Below are 16,821 nucleotides of genomic sequence, written 5' to 3' on the forward strand. Positions count from 1 at the left end.
TATCCATACCTAGACAGATCATCGGTAAAGATAGTAAAGTAGGTATAACCATCCTTGATCTGCACATCAAATGGCCCACACACGTCGGTGTGTACCAAGGCAAGTAGCTCTATGACCCTTTCTCCATATCCTACAAAGGGAAACTTGGCCATCTTTCCTCAAAGGCAAGATTCGCAAGTTGGATACGACTCTGGATTAAGAGAGCCAAAGATCCCATCCTTCTCCAGTCTGTTTATCCTGTCTTCTCCAATATGACCTAGTCTATAGTGCTACAAGTATTTCTAGTTAATTATATCTCTAGATCTCTATTGGCCTACGACACTCACTATTTGCTTGTTTAGGTTCATAGAAGACTGTCAATTAAAAGACCTCGTGCAACCAATTTATTTCATAAATAAATGAAACAAAAGTCTTTATTGAAATAAATTTTAAAACATTCCTGTGCTAGCACAGATACGAAAATTAAATTTTGACTAGCTACAAGAACATAATAATAGTCTTTTAAATTCAATTTAACACCAAACGGTAATCAAAGAGGGTAACTGCTAACGACCTCTGTAGCAATCTTTGCTCCATTGCTGACTCAAAGGATCATGTCACCTTCCCTCAATCTTCTACTTTCTATCAACCCCTACAATGAGGTACAAATATGAGCACTCGAGCCAAAGTCCAATACCCAACTAGAAGTAGAAGAAACTGTAAGGTTAGATTCAATTACGAGCATACCTTCAAAAGGCTTATCACCCTTTTTGGTCTTTAGGCTCTTCAGGTATTTAGGACAGTTCCTCCTCCAGTGGCCTTCAGCATGATAGTGGAAACACTTTCCGTTTGCCTCAGCCACCTTTGAACCATCCTTTTTTGGTTTGCTCTCTTTCTTTTGCTTCTTCGTGGATTTAACCTTCTTCCTTCTAGTAGACTTTCTCCTAGAGAAAGAGATCCACTCCACAGTGAGAATAATGCCCCTTGAACTCTTCAAGATACCCTCTGTAGTGACCAACATGTTGACGAGTTCAGGAATAGTACAGTCAAGTTTGTTCATATGAAAATTCACAATAAATTGATTATATGAACTGGTATGGGATTGAAGGATCAGATCCATTTGTAATTTCTTTTTCATTTCTAGCTCGAGCTTTCCAAGCTCCTCAATATCCTTGATCACTATCATACAGTGCTCATGGACAAACTGCCCTTTTCATATCTTCAGATTAAAGAGTCTTTTGGACACTTCGAAGCACGCAGTACGGCTTTGCTCACCATACAACTCTTGTAGATGAGTGATTATGGCCCAGACAATGGGCATATGCTCATGCTGATTTTGCAACTCGTTTGACATAGACGCTAGCACATAATGCTTGATCTGACTATCTTCATCCATCCACTTCTCAAAAGTATCTCTTTGCTCAGCAATAGGACAGTTTGGTAATACTACAGGGTCCTGATCGAGAATATGACTTAACATTTCTGAGATCAGGACAATCTTGAGATTTTTGAGCCAGTCTTTGTAATTGGTATCGGTCAAATGATTAGTTTCAAGGATGTGGGCTAGAGGGTTTGAGGCTGACATTATCGTTTAATTGCGAGAGTAGAGATTCAAATTAGATTTTTGTACTTGATGTTTATATTTGCTTCTAAAAATTTTAAGATGCAAATAGTGACTCCCACTAATTTATCAGAACCCTCCACTCTTCGAAAAGGAAACGAAAACCCTGACGTGACAAAGAATTCCTAGTGCATGCTGTGGTCCCATCGATGATATGCACCTCACCTAACGGTTATTGGTAATATGCACACCGATGCATAGGCAACTCTTTACCCAGATGCTTCACTAAGCATATTACAGTGACTTGGTCTTTAAGTCATGTGGGCTCACCTAATAGTTATTGCCCACACTTCTCTGTTAAGTCTGACCCACCATTTACAAATAGGTGTAAGGCCATCATTTGATCCCTCACCTAACAGTTATTGGGCCTAACCCCATCCTTACCCCGGAGCAACTCTTTGCTAATAGAGTGGTTGCGTGTTTTCGATGTAACTGAACCACTATAATCAATCGAGAATAATCAACACTGGTAGCATGCTCGCACATCTACAATGGTGGAAGATCTATGGACTTAATATTTGTGGAGAGATTTTGTTGGAAAATATGTCCCAAAAGCCAATCGTCAACCTGTTGACGGTTGAGCAACCTTGTATTATAATTGATTTGTTAATAAATAAAATATATTTTTGGCATTTTTATCATAAGTTTTCATCTTCTAATGAACTCCATTGTTGTGATAAAATCCTTAGGACTATTTAGATTCGATAAAGAGAGGATTTATTGATTAGTCCTTAAAACTGTTCATGATCAAATGATAGGCTGTTGATAAGGACGACAGCTTCTATCGAGCATAGACCGCTGTAGGCCATATGGGTTGGTTATCCTCTTAACCAAGAAGTATGGAGACACTGGTATGGCATACAAGTGAGATGTAAGGATACATCATCATTGAATATGACCAACTCCAGAGTATTCTACTATCGAGAATGTCTCTGATGGGATATAGGTATAAGTGTCTCTTAGACCTGAGATCACCTCAGTGACTTGCAAGCAACTCACTATGCTTTGGTGCTGAACTAACTAAATTTTTAATTCAATAATGGAAGACTTCTGGGCACAGTTAAGTACTTACAAAGTTAGAGTGTGATCAAGATGGGATTGACCACTCCAAGAGTTGGAGAAGAATGAGTCACTATATTTCAATTTAGCAAAATCTTGGCCAGGGTAATCCATCAGATGGATTTGATATTTTGAAATACAATGTGGACAACCTAATCAGAGTTGACAGTTAAACTCTGAGGTATTCTATGAGTATTTTGGTCAAGGGGATGAATTATACGAAAACTATATCCACATGGGTTCTAAGGATGTTGTTCTACACATTCGACCTATCCGACCATCGGGTACCATTGCTAGATGGTCACTTCGATTGGTACAAAAATTTATTTTGATACTATCAATTTAGGTTTAAATCTATGAGGTCACACACATTAGAGTTCATGATCTGATTGGATGGTTGATTAACGATTAAGAATCGTTCTAGGATTAAATGATCAATACGATTGACATTTAAAATAGTGCAAGTGTTGTAGGAGGATCGATTAGCAATTTGATTGCTAATTGACTTAATTTGATTAAGCCAATGAACTGAGATTAAGTTTAATTGAATATGATTTAATTAGATTTAGTTAGGGCTTGATTGGATCAAGTCTAATTAATTTATTGGATAAGCCAAGTGCAAGAAAAAATTAGTCCTAGTTCAATTAGGACTTGGGTCAACCTAATTTCTAGTTTGATTAAAAAATTAAATCAAATTTAAATTAAATTAAATTTAATTAAATTAGATTCTTAATTAGATTAAGACCTATTTTAATTAGATTGATTTGGTTTTGCTTTGATTTGATTTGAGAAACCAAATTTGAACAAGTCATAGATTGAATCCTAGTAAGACTAGGATTCCACCTTGCGCCACCTTAGCCCCCCACGCCCACTCTCTCTTATTTTGTACGATAAAATCTTCTCTCCCAGGCCTTCACACATGTCCATAGATTTCCACTCTTTCTCTCTTACATGGCATGTGGTTGTGGATCAAGTCAAAGTAGGAATTAGTTTGGATTTCAAATTCTATGAGATAGAATTTTAGGAAACCAAAACTCTTTCCTTATGGCACTGATTTTACCCAGATTTCTTTTGAAATTTTTGTGACATTTATGGCACATATTGTGCATCCTTTGCTGATGGTCCATATTAAAAAAAGAAAGAGAGGGCATCCATGAGTTGGGCACCCCTTGTCTTGCCCTGTTTGGATTTTCCTTAACTAGGTATTTGACCTAGACAAGGATTCTTCATATCTCATTATTTAAAATAAATTTCTTCTTGAGATTTTTGTGAATTATAGAACATTTAGAGATCTTTGAGGTGTATGAAAATTAGAGAGAAAGAGTGTTAGGACATGGAGATATAATAGACACAAAACTAGGTGTCTGGGTTAGAGCAAAGAGAAGAAGAAGAGGGTCTTCTTCTAGGGTTGCTGAGTTCACCTCTTTCCTTCCTCCATCTATGAGTTTTTTAAGAGTATCTCATATCTAAAACTCCTTCTCCTACTTTTCATTTTTGAAAGAGTCCAAATAAAGAAGGAGGCATCTGATCGACCATCGAAGAAGGATCAGCATAGTACTAGCATACTGTGCTGATTTCCTAGACCAGGACTTCTGATCGTGATTTGTGGACTTATGTAGATGACTCCTAGAGGTCGGATGCATGTGCAGCTTGCAACATCATCCTCGAGCCTGGATTAGCAAAGTTAGATCATCTAACTTGCAAGATAATAGATCTGATCTATTATATTTTACATACATTAGATGTAGTATAGAAACATATTGATATGATTAACATGTAGTTCTTGCTCTTTATATTTTAATTTTTGATTTAATACCATATAATAATCATATAATAAGATCATAGATATAGAGATTTTCTGGTTTTATTAGATAAATTTTGACTTATTTTAGTCTTCCACTGCCTGATCTTGAAAAAGGTTCAAGATCTAACCCTGAAACCCTAGATCTGGTTCCTTCAATTGATATCAGAGCCTAGGTTATTTATTACATGATCATTTCTACATACTTAGATTATTTTTTAGATTAGATCTAATTTATAATCTGATTGTTAAATCTGAAATTAAAATTTTTAGATCAATCACGAATTGTAGGTTGTCCTGCTGCAAGATTTACCCCTTACAATGCAAAGGTTGTCCTATTTCGTGTAGATCTATCTTTAATCATAAATTTGTTAGATATGATCTAGATTAAATTTATAATTTATTAGATTTAAAAGATATTTAAATTGAAAATAAAATCTCTTTGTTAATAATTTTTGCATAAAGAACCATCATATATTTGTCTGAAAAATTTGCGCAGTTTAAAGTTGAAATTATTTCAATTACATGAACCTATTTAGATTAGATCTAAAGTAGTTTCATGCTTATTTCACTTACATTTTGATTATGAATCAAACATCCAACTTGATTGGTAGAACCATGTTGTAAAAATATTTTATAAATATAAAAATTATTTTCGAAAAGCCGAACCCCAACCCTCAGCCCGAAACTTAATTGAGAATTAAGAAGTTGTTTGATTAGGTTCTAGGATTGTGAATTGAAGAACCTAAGACACAAACCATAATACATTGGGTTAATGGGTTAGTGAGAATTAGGTCCATTAATTGGGTTAGACCTAAGGTTAGATTAAAGATGGACTGAATTAGAGAATTGACTAAATCTAATCAATTATTGTCTTAGATTAGGTCAAGGATTCTCTAGATCAATTACAATAGCTGTAGTTGGTCAAGTCCATATCTTTAATGAGATTCAAATGGACTTGATTCTTGGCTAAGCGATCTAGCATGAAGTGTTAGGTTGATCTAATCGAAACTAATTAAACCAGTTGATGTCTAAGGTAAACCAGACCGGTGATTTTTAATTGGCAGCCCACTTACCTGGCCATTTCTGATGGTGTCTAAGGTAAGCTTTGGTAGACCCTCCCACCGATCGAACTTACCTTGTTTCTTGGTGAAATTATGTTTCGATCGGATCACTTGACTATTCAAGCTGACCCATGTCAGCTAGGTAAATCAGTGTGACTGATTTAGGTGCTCCTAGACCAGCCCATTTAATGGTCTTCTTTAAACTGATTTGATGAAGCCAGTGGGAGGATCATGATAAGCTGGTTCATCTGACCTCCTCCTCTAAATCAATTAAATCTTCTAAAATTATTAGGTCCTTAAAATAAAATAGTTATGGTGATAACTAGATCATAGCCTCTCATTAAGTGGATGATAATGGGTCCATCAGTTGGATAATCATTGGAGGCCCAAAGGCCTGGTGCTTATCGACTGATGGAATTATCATTCATAATATGATTTTTTGACTGCATCTTTTTAAATGATGGTTAGGTTAGCCAACCAAAGTTTGGTCTAATCATTCATTGGCTAGATGGGCCAAGTATGGTCATGTTAATGGTTAGACCTAACCAGACCTTTTCAGTGGAGGCTAAAGCCTACTGATTAGGGACTGAAGCAAAATTAAGATTACTAGAAATTGTTTAGAAAAATAATTGGTTATGAACCTACCCTTAGATGTACATGGATTGGCCAACCAAAGTTGGGCTTGTGTGCAGTCTAAGTGGATTCTAGTACCCACTAAGGAATTAGGGTAATTCCTTGAATTGGAGGTAGAGGCTATCATTTCGAATAAAATAGTGGAAAAAATCTTTTGATTAAAGTCCAAATCTTTAGGTTTAATGAATCAATTATGAATTAGGTTATAATTTTTCTTTGTGTAGATATGGCCACTTTCCTATCACTCCGATCATTGTTGGACAATGATAGTTTGGTGGGACCCAACTTCGATAGCTGGTATCAAAAGTTAAAGATAGTCCTGGAGCATGAACGGATCCTATATATAATAATGGATCCTGCACTTGAGGAGCCAACTGCCAATGCACATGGAATAGTCAGAGACACTTACCAGAAGTGGCTCAGTGATCAGACCACGGTGCACTGCATCATGCTGGCTGCCATGAGCAACGAGTTTAGTCACAGATTTGAGACGACTCTGCCAAAGAACATGCTTCAAGTGTTGGAGGATGCCTTTAGCACATCCGATGATGTGGAGAGGCACAAGACTAGTTGTGCCATCTTCAATGCCAAAATATGGGATGGTGCCTCTGTCACTGATCATGTACTATACATGATCGAGCTGATGGAGCGTTTGAGCAAGCTCGGCTTTTCCTTGCATGAGCAGCTTGGAAAAAATGTAATACTAAACTCGCTGCCCAAGTCTTATCTCCCATTCCTCACTCATTATAGAATGACAAAGTCTGAAGTAAACAACCACAGGTTACTGGGGTTGCTTTAGAGCTTTGAGAAGGATCACCAACTGCACAAGGAATCGGTGAACTTAGTGGGAGGTTCATCTTCTGATTCATGACCTTTTGAGAAAGGGAAGAAGAACAAGAAGAAAAAAGTGAAGAAGGTACAAGTTCAGGCTAGAACATCAGTGCAGGACCAGACCAGAAAGATCAAGCCCGATAAGAGTCAAGCTGAATGCTTCTTTTGCAAGAAGCGGGGGCACTGGAAGAGGAACTATTCTCAGTACATTGCCTCCCTGGATCCGAACAGGCAGAGAAAGAAGTAAGCTATTGCTGGACAAGGTATTTATATGATAACTTTTTGCAATTTCTCTATTTGTGATATAACTGACTGGATATTGGATACCGATAGTCCTTACCATATTTGCAATTCGTTGTAGGGGTTGCATGTCAGTAGAAGATTCGAGCAAGGCGAGAGGTTCCTGAACATTGGAGATGGAAGATCAGGTTCAGTTCTAACATTAGAAATCTTGAAACTTATATTTGAGTCCTATACCGTTGTTCTTAATGATTATCATTTCTGTCCCAGTTTCTTTTTAAATATTATTTTTGTAGGCCTTCTGACCAAAAAATGATTATGAAATTTCAATAAAGAAACAAGTTTGTAATATCATTATGAATGGTGTTACTATTTTTTGTAGACATTTGAACAATGGTGTGTATATGTTATCACAACCTGTTAACATAGTCTATTCTACTGGCAAGCACCCTAGATTAGATAGTGTATCAGATATCTACTTATGGTACTGTAGGCTAGGTCATATAAATAGGAATAGGATAAACAAGTTGACTCAAGAGAAAATCCTCGAAGTCAGTGATTGTGAATCACTTTCAACCTATGAGTCCTATCTTCTTAGTAAAATGACCAAGTCATCTTTTACTGGAAAAGGTGAGAGAGCTACTGAGCTCTTGGGCCTAGTACATACTGATGTATGCAGGCCCATGAGCACAAGTACTGGAGGTGGATATTTTTACTTCATCACTTTCATGGATGATCTATCTAGATATGGATATATCTATCTGATGAAACATAAGTCATATTCATTTGAAATGTTCAAACGATTCTGAAGTGAAGTAGAAAAATAAACTGGGAAGAGTATTAAAACTCTTCGGTCTGACCAAGGAGGGGAATACCTTTTTGGTGAGTTTTTCACATATCTAGGAGAGAATGAGATTCTTCCCCAATGGACTCCTCCAGGAACATCATAGCATAATGGTGTGTCTGAAAGGAGAAATCGGACTCTGTTAGACATGATCCGATCCATGATGGGTTTTGCTAGTTTGCCGATATCCTTCTGGAGATATGCACTCGAATTGGCCTGTTATCTGTTAAATAGGATTCCAAGTAAATCTGTAATTAAGACTCCATATGAGATTTGGACAGGGCGTAAGCCAGTACTTTCACACCTTAGGATCAGGGGGGGCCCGACCTATGTCAAACAGTTAGTTACAGATAAACTTGGACCTAGGTCGGACAAATGCACATTCATAGGGTACCCCAAAGAGACCAAAAGATATTTTTTCTACCATGTTGATTAACAAAAGGTGTTCGTCAGGGCAATCTTTTTAGAAAAGGAGTTCCTTGGTGAAGGAACCATTACCTCTAAGGTTAAACTTGATGAAGTTCAACAGGTAGAAGAACTGACACCAATAGCTGAACCTGAGTCGGATTTGATTAGATCAGATCCGAAGCCCAATGTACCTGCACCATTAAGGCAATTCGATAGAGTACCGCATCAGTCGGACAGATACTATGATTTTTTGGTCTGAGATGTTGATCCCATCAAACTCGATAAGAACGATAAAAATTCGATCACCTATATGGATGCAATGCAGAGACCTGATTCCGAGAAATGGCTTGAAGCCATAAAATCCGAAATGGAGTCCATGAAGGTAAAAGATGTATGGACTTGATTGACCCACCTAAAGGAGATAAATCCATTGGGTGTAAATGGATCTTCAAAAAGAAGAGGGGAGCATACGAAAAGGTGGAGACCTATAAAGCCCATCTGGTTGCCAAGGGGTATTGTCAACATTATGGTATTGACTATAACGAGACGTTCTCCCCTGTGGCAATGCTCAAATCCATTCAGATAATGCTTGCAATAGCTGCCCATCTAGATTATGAGATTTGGTAGATGGATGTAAAGATAGCTTTCCTGAATAGAGAGCTGACTGAAGAGGTGTATATGATACAACCTGAGGGATTTATATCCACAGATAAGTCCAAGGTGTGCAAGCTTCAGAGATCCATTTATGGATTGAAGCAAGCTTCTTGAAGTTGGAACATGCATTTTGATAAGGTGATCAAAATGTATGGCTTCATTAAGAATGAAGAAGAGCCTTGCATCTATAAATTGGCAAATGGTCCAATTATGGTATTCTTTGTCTTGTACGTGGATGACATTCTCTTAATAAAAAATGATATCCCCACACTACAGAGAATAAAAGTTTGGTTGTCATCGCAGTTCTCCATGAAGGACTTGGATGAAGCATCCTACATCTTAGAGAATGAAAATCTATAGGGATAGATCTAAAAGGATGCTTGGATTATCCCAGTCCATATACATAGATAATGTGCTGAAGAGGTTTAGCATGGAGAATTTCAAGAAGAACTATCTACCGATAGGCCATGAAATTTTTCTTTCTAAGAAGGATTGTCTGACAACTCCTGAAAAGAGAGAGAGTATATGAGTAGAGTCTCATATGCTTCGATCATAGCATGCTTACTAGAAGTAGTGAGTAAATACCAATCTGATCTTGGAGAAAATCATTGAAAAGTGGTTAAAGCCATCCTTAAGTATTTGAGAAATACTAAGGACCAATGGTTGATTTATAACGAGTCAGATCTGAAACTTGTGGGGTTCATAGACTCCAACTTTCAATCTGACCATGATGACAGTAGAAGCGTATCGAATTATATCTTTACTCTGAATGGTGGAGCTATCTGCTGGAAGAGTTTCAAGCAGCATACTGTGGCAGACTCTATTTGTGAGGTGGAGTACATCGCAGCATCGGATGCTGCAAAGAAAGCTGTGTGGCTGAGAAAATTCATCATCGAGCTCGGAGTAGCACCATCCCTCGATGGTCCGATCCTGCTCTACTGTGACAGCACTGGTGTCATTGCTCAGGTGAAGGAACCCAAAGCACACCAGCGGACGAAGCATATTTTGCACCGCTTTCACCTAATCTGAGAGATCGTGGATCGAGGTGACGTCGACCTTCAGAAGATCAACGAAAAGAAGAACCTGACTGACCCCTTCACTAAAGCCCTGACGATAAAGGAGTTCGGTAATCATAAGTTGAAGATGGGTATTAGATACTTTGCCGAGTGGCTTTAGGACAAGTGAGAGTTGTTGGAAAATATGTCCCAAAAGCCGATCATCAATTTGATGACGGTTGAGTAACCTTGTATTGTAATTGATTTGTTAATAAATAAAATATATTTTTAAAATTTTTATCATAAGTTTTCATCTTCTAATGAACTCCGTTGTTGTGATAATATCTTTAGGACTATTTAGGTTCGATAAAGAGAGGATTTATCGATTAGTCCTTAAAACTGTTCACGATCAAATATTAGGTTATTGATAAGGACGACAGCTTCTATCGAGCATAGGTCGCTATAGGCTATATGGGTTGGTTGTCCTCTTAACCAAAGAGTGTGGAGATACTGGTATGGCATACAGATGAGATGTAAGAGTACATCATCATAGAACGTGGCCAACTCAAGAGTATTCTGCTGTCAAGAATGTCTCTGATGGGATATAGGTATAAGTGTCCCTTAGACTTGAGATCACCTCAGTGACTTGCAAGCAACTCACTGTGTTTTGGTACTAGACTAACTAAATTTCTAATTTAGTGATGGAAGGCTTCTGGGCACAATCAAGTACTTGCGAAGTCAGAGTGTGATCAAGATAGGATTGACCACTCCAAGAGTTGGAGAAGAATATGTCACTGTATTTCAATTTAGCAAAACCTTTGCCAGGATAATCCATCAGATGGATTTGATATTTTGAAATACAATGTGGACAACCTAATCAGAGTTAACAGTTGAACTCTGAGGTATCCAATGAGCATTTTAGTCAAGGAGATGAATTATCTGGAAACTATATCCGTTTGGGTTATAAGGATGTTGTTCTACTCATTCGACCTATCCAGCCGTCGGGTACCATTGCTAGATAATCACTTCGATTGGTATAAAAATTTATTTTTATGCTACCGACTTAGGTTCAGACCTATGAGGTCACACACATTAGAGTTCATGATCTGATCAGATGGTTGATCAACGATTAAGAATCATTCTAGGGTTAAATGATCAATACGATTGACATTTAACCTAGTGCAAGTGTTGCAAGAGGATTGACTAGCAATTCGATTGCTAATTGACTTAATTTGATTAAGCCAATAGGCTGAGATTAAGTCTAATTGAATATAATTTAATTAGATTTAGTTTGAGCTAGATTGAATCAAGTTCAATTGGTTTATTGGATAAGCCAAGTGCAAGAAAAAATTAGTCTTAGTTCAATTAGGACTTGGGTCAACCTAATTTCTAATTTGATTAAAAAATTAAATCTAATTTAAATCTAATTTAATCTAATTAAATTAAAATTTTAATTATATTAAGATCTATTTTAATTAGATTTATTTGATTTTAGTTTGATTTGATTTGAGAAACCAAATTTGAACAAGTCATAGATTGAATCCTAGTAAGACTAGGATTCCACCTTGTGCCACCTTAGCCCCCTACGCCCACTATCTCTTATTTTATGTGACCAAACTTTCTCTCCCAAGCCTTCACACACACCCAAAGCTTTCCACTCTTTCTCTCTTATATGGAATGTGGTTGTGGACCAAGTCAAAGTAGGAATTAGTTTGGATTTCAAATTCTATGATATAGAATTTTAGGAAACCAAAACTCTTTCCTTATGGCCCTGATTTTAGCCAAATTTTTTCTAAGATTTTTATGGCTTTTATGGAACATATTGTGCAACCTTTGTTGGGTGGTACATGGTAGAAAAAGAAAGAGGGGGCACCCATGAGTTGGGCACCCCTTGTCTTGCCCTGTTTGGATTTTCCTTGATCAGGTATTTGACCTAGACAAGGATTCTTTATATCTCATTATTTAAGGCAAATTTATTCTTAATATTTTTTTGAATTATAGAGAATTGAGGTATCTTTGGGGTATGTGAAAATTAGGAAGAAAGAGTATTGGGGCATGGAGATATAATAGATACAAAACTAGGTGTCTGGGTTAGAGCAAAGAGAAGAAAAAGAGGGTCTTCTTCTAGGGTTGCTGAGTTCACCTCTTTCTTTCCTCCATCTTTCAGTTTTCTGAGAGTGTCTCATATCTAAAACTCCTTCTCCTACTTTTCATCTTTAGAAGAGTCTAAATCAAGAAGAAGGAGACATCTGATCGACCATCGAAGAAGGATCAGCACAGTACTAGCATACTGTGCTGATTTTCTGGACCAGGACTTTCGATCGTGATTTGTGGACTCATGTGGATGACTCCTAGAGATTGGATGTATGTGTGGCTTGCAATATCATCCTCAAACCTAAATTAGCAAAGTTAGAATGTCTAACTTGCAAGATAATAGATCTGATCTATTATATTTTACATACATTAGATGTAGTATAGAAACATGTTGATATGATCAACATGTAGTTCTTGCTCTTTATATTTTAATTTTTGATTTAATACCATATAATAATCATGTAATAAGATCTTAGATCTATGGATTCTCTAATTTTATAAGATAAATTTTGATTTATTTTAATCTTCCGCTGCCTGATCTTGAAAAAATTTCAAGATCTAATCCTAAAACTATAGATCTGGTTCCTTCAATTGGTATCAGAGCCTAGATTATTTATTACATGATTATTTATACATACTTAGATTATTTCTTAGATTAGATCTAATTTATAATCTGATTGTTAAATCTAAAATTAAAATTTTTAGATCAATCACTAACTGTATGTTGTCCTGTTGTAAGGTTTACCCCTTACAGTGCGAAGGTTGTCCTATTTCATGTAGATCTATCTTTAATCATAAATTTGTTAGATGTGATCTAGATTAAATTTATGATTTATTAGATTTAAAAAATATTTAAATCTAAAATAAAATCTCTTTGTTAATAATTTTTGTGCAAAGAACCATCATATATTTGTCTGAAAAATTTATGCAGTTTAAAGTTGAAATTATTTCAATTACATGAACCTGTTTAGATTAGATCTAAAGTAGTTTCATGCTTATTTCACTTGTATTTTGATTATGAATCAAATATGCAACTTGGTTGGTAGAACCATGTTATAAAAATATTTTACAAATATAAAAATTATTTTCGAAAAGCCGAACCCCAACTCTCAGCTCAAAACTTAATTGAGAATTAAGAAGTTGTTTGATTAGGTTCTAAGATTGTGAATTGAAGAACCTAAGACACAAACCATAACACATTGGGTTAATGGGTTAGTGGGAATTAGGTCCATTAATTGGGTTAGACTTAAGGTTAGATTAAAGATGGACTGAATTAGAGAATTGACTAAATCTAATCAATTGTTGTCTTAGATTAAGTCAAGGATTCTCTAGATCAATTATAATAGTTGTAGTTAGTCAAGTCCATGTCTTTAATGAGAACCAAATGGACTTGATTCTTGGCTAAGCGGTCTAGCACGAACTGTTAGGTTGATCTAATCGAAACTAATTAAATCAGTTGGTATCTAAGGTAAACTAGACCGATGATTTTTAATTCGCAGCCCGCTTACCTAGCCATTTCTGATGGTGTCTAAGGCAAGCTTTGGCAGACTCTCCCATCGATCGAACTTACCTGACCTCTTGGTGAAATTATATTTTGATCAGATCACTTGACTATTCGAGCTGACCTATGTCAACTAGGTAAATCAGTGTGACTGATTTAGGTGCTCTTAGACCGACCCATTTAATGGTCTCCCTTAAACTGGCTTGGTAAAGCCAGTGAAAGGATCATGATAAGCTGGTTCATCTGACCTCCTCCTCTAAATCAATTAAATCCTCTAATATTATTAGGTCCTTAAAATAAAATAGTTATGGTGATAACTAGATCATAGCCTCCCATTAAGTGGATGATAATGGGTCCATCAGTTGGATAATCATTGGAGGCCCAAAGGCCTGGTGCTTATCGACTGATGGAATTATGATTCATAATATGATTTCTTGACTGCATCTTTTTAAATGGTGGTTAGGTTAGCCAACCAAAGTTGGGTCTAATCATTCATTGGCTAGATGGGCCAAGTATGGTCATGTTAATGGTTGGACCTAACCAGACATTTTCAGTGGAGGCCAAAGCCTACTAATTAGGGACTGAGGTAAAATTAAAATTATTAAAAATTATTTAGAAAAATAATTGATTGTGAACCTTGTTGGAAAATATGTCATAAAAGTCAATCGTCAAGCTGTTGATCGTTGAGCAACCAAGTATTGTAATTGATTTGTTAATAAATAAAATATATTTTTGGTATTTTCATCATAAGTTTTCATCTTCTAATGAACTCCGTGGTTATGATGAAGTCCTTAGGACTATTTAAGTTCGTTAAAGAGAAAATTTATCGATTAGTCCTTAAAATTATTCACGACCAAATGATAGGCTGTTAATAAGGACGATAGCTTCTATCGAGCATAGGTCGCTGTAGGCCATATGGGTTGGTTATCCTCTTAATCAAGGAGTACGGAGATACTGGTATGGCATACAGGTGAGATATAAGGGTACATCATCATTGAACATGACCAACTCTAGAGCATTCTGATGTCGAGAATGTCTCTAATGGGATATAGGTATAAGTATCCCTTAGACTTGAGATCACCTCAGTGACTTGCAAGCAACTCACTGTGCTTTAATACTAGACTAACTGAATTTCTAATTCAATGACGGAAGGCTTCTAAGCATAGTCAAGTACTTGCAAAGTCAAAGTGTGATCGAGATTGGATTGACCACTCCAAGAGTTGGAGAATAATGAGTCGCTATATTTCAATTTAGCAAAATCTTGACCAGGATAATCTATCGAATTGATTTGATATTTTGAAATACAATGTGGACAACTTGATCAGAGTTGATAGTTGAACTCTGAGGTATCCTATGATCATTTTGGTCAAGGGGATGAATTATATGTAAACTATATCCACATGGATTCTAAGAATGTTGTTCTACACATTCGATCTATCCGGTTGTCGGATACTATTGCTAGATGGTCACTTCGATTGGTACAAGAATTTATTTTTGTTCTACCAGCTTAGGTTTAGACCTATGAGATCACACACATTAGAGTTCGTGATCCGATCGGATGGTTGATCAACGATTAAGAATCATTCTAGGGTTAAATGATCAATATAATTGACATTTAACCTAGTGCAAGTGTTGCAGGAGGATCGATTAGCAATTCAATTGCTAATTAGTTTATTTTGATTAGACCAATGGGTTGAGATTATATTTAATTAAATATAATTTAATTAGATTTAATTTGGACTTGATTGGATCAAGTTCAATTGGTTTATTGGATAAGCCAAGTGCAAGGAAAAACTAGTCCTAGTTCAATTAGGACTTGGGTTAACCTAATTTTAAAATAAATTTAAATATAATTTAATCTAATTAAATTAGGTTCTTAGTTAGATTAAGATCTATTTTAATTGGATTGATCTAATTTTGGTTTGAGAAACTAAATTAAAACAAATCATAAGATAAAATCCTAGTAAGACTAGGATTCTACCTTGCGCCACATAAGCCCCCCACGCCCTCTCTCTTATTCCATGCCAATTCTCTCTTATTTTGTGCGACAAAAATCCTCTCCTAGGTCTTCACCATGCCCAACAGGTTTCTTCTCTTCTTTCTTACATGGAAGATGGTTGTGGATCAAATTAAAGTAGGAATATGTTTGGATTTCAAATTCTATGAGATAGAGTTTTAGAAATCCAAAACTCTTTCCTTTTTGCATCGATTTTACCCAGATTTTTTTTGAGATTTTTGTGGCTTTTATGGCACTTGATAGGCACCATTTTCTGTTGGTCCATGCACAAAAGGAAGGAGTGGGCACCCAAGAGTTGGGCGTCCCTTATCTTGCCATGTTTGGATAAACCTTGACTAGGTATTTGACCTAGACAAGGACTCTATCATATCTCTTTATATAAAATAAATTTCTTCATAAATTTTTTATAAAAAATAGAACAAAGAGAGACCTTTGGGGCATCCAAAAATTAGAGAGAAAGAAGGTTGTAGCGTTGAGATATAATAGACACAAGATAGAGTGTCTAGAGAGAGCAAAGAGAAGAAGAAGAGGGTCTTCTTCTAGGGTTGTTGTGTTCATCTCTTCCCTTCCTCCATCTTGAGTTTTCTATGAGTGTCTCAGATCTAAAACTCCTCCTCCTACTTCTCATCTTTGGAAGAGTCCAAATCAAGAAGAAGAAGGCACCTGATCAACCATCGAAGAAGAATCAGCGCAGTACTAGCATACTGTGCTGATTTCCTGAAGCAGAACTTCTGATCAAGATTCGTGAGCTCGTGTGGACGACTCCTAGAGACCAAATATGTGTGCGGCTCACAACATCATCCTCAATCCTGGATCAGTAAGGTTAGAACATCTAACTTGTAAGGTAATAGATTTGATCTATTATTTATTACATACATTAGATGTAGCATAGAAACATGTTGATATGATCAACATGTAGTTCATTCTCTATATGTTTTCATTTTTGATTTAATGTCATGTAATAATCATGTAATAGGATCTTAGATCTAGAGATTCTCTAGTTTAATAAAATAAATTTTAATTTATTTTAGTCTTCTGCTGCATGATCTTAAAAAAATTTCAAGATCTAACCCTGAAACC

The sequence above is a fragment of the Elaeis guineensis genome, chromosome 6 (genome assembly GCF_000442705.2).
Source record: "Elaeis guineensis isolate ETL-2024a chromosome 6, EG11, whole genome shotgun sequence".
Taxonomy (NCBI): Eukaryota; Viridiplantae; Streptophyta; class Magnoliopsida; order Arecales; family Arecaceae; genus Elaeis; species Elaeis guineensis.